Below are 1607 nucleotides of genomic sequence, written 5' to 3'. Positions count from 1 at the left end.
GGGCGAAATTGTTTCCGTCATAATTAGATTAAAATAGCTGAGAGGTAATCCTCCTAAGAAGTTGCTGCAGTGGGGCGGCTCAGGGAGCTCCTGGAACTTTGAGCAACATCATGTGATGAGTCACCCCTGAGATTTAATTTGTCTAATGGGGACTACAAGAAACAAAGGTTAAAAAACAAATGGAAAGAAAAGGGTTTGAGGTTCCACTAACATTAGGCAAACTAGACTATATTCATATATCAATTCTTTCTTCTCCTTGTTTAGATGTAACAGCATGTTTACTCTGCTCCTGTCAGCCTGTAAATAAAGGATAGACTATATCTGCAGGTGTTAAAGACATTATTGCTCATCTGTGCTACTCAGTGAATTGTTAATCAGAAGTGGATATTAATAGTTCTGATCTAATAAAGTCTTTGCTCGATAATGTGTTCAATATATCATTTTGATCATGTTGAAGGGCTAAAAAAAATAAACATGAATATATAATGGTTTAAAATATTTCTCTAGTATTAAAGCAAAAACAAGAAGCCTTGCAAAACAACACAAATGGGACGTTTAATTGTTATGCCTGCAAGAAGTCAATGACTAGGATAATAAAATCCTGTATTCTCAAAAATGTGATTTTTCATCTTCATTGCTTTTGAACATTAGTGAAGAAACGGTGCCTTGGTGGAGGCAAAGCAGTAACTGCGTGAGCTACAGGTAAGTTCGGTTTCAGTTGTGGAAAGTAACTAAATACATCGAAGGCCTTTTTTGCAGTTGTGTACAATTAAACCGGCACCCATGTAGTTAGTTACTTTAATTTTATACAAAATATAAGATCAACTTATGGAATCCAATACATGTTTTGCAGTTATCGTAGCAATGCTGGGATTTGCATGATGATAAGACTCAAATACAATGGTGATATGGGTTTGTTAAATAGTTGAGTTAAAGACACTTATGAATGGACTATCTGACTTATTTAAGGTGATAGTACTTGTGATCGTGTACATTTTGTAAACTAATTACATTGAGGTGTTATTAGGCCCTGAGCACTGACATCAATGCTTTTTGAGGGCTTTACCATGCTCAACTTCTTACCAAAATTTGCAGAAAGTTAGAAAGTGGTGAAAATTTACGTATTCTGAAGGAATTTTAAATGGCCATCGCAAAATGGCTCAACGGTGCCCCCCCGAGACCCCTGGAACGTGTTCACAATGACCGGTCTTCACAAATATCGATATACAGGTGTATCATGACCAGACAAACAAAAAAGTCTTCAGGTGCAATTGAAAAACACAACAGGAAGCCTGCTATTTTGCATTTAGTTATATTGTGGTTTTGCAACTTAGGTGAAGGATACACTTATTGGTCATTCTTTGTCATTGTTTACATATAAAGAAACACATTTATGTTGACAATAATACAGATAGCCTTAGCGTAGCATTTATTTCGATACTAGACTCAATTGGTTTCAGTCAGTGTGTACATCAACCTACTCATTGTTGTAACCACACACTTGACCTTGTGTTATCATACGGTGTCCGAATTGAACATTTAACAGTACTTCCGCGCTATCCAATACTATCAGACCATAATTTAATAACCTTTGATTTTTCAATATC

This window comes from Limanda limanda, chromosome 17, assembly GCF_963576545.1.
Source record: "Limanda limanda chromosome 17, fLimLim1.1, whole genome shotgun sequence".
Taxonomy (NCBI): domain Eukaryota; kingdom Metazoa; phylum Chordata; class Actinopteri; order Pleuronectiformes; family Pleuronectidae; genus Limanda; species Limanda limanda.
This window is presented reverse-complemented; position numbering follows the sequence as displayed.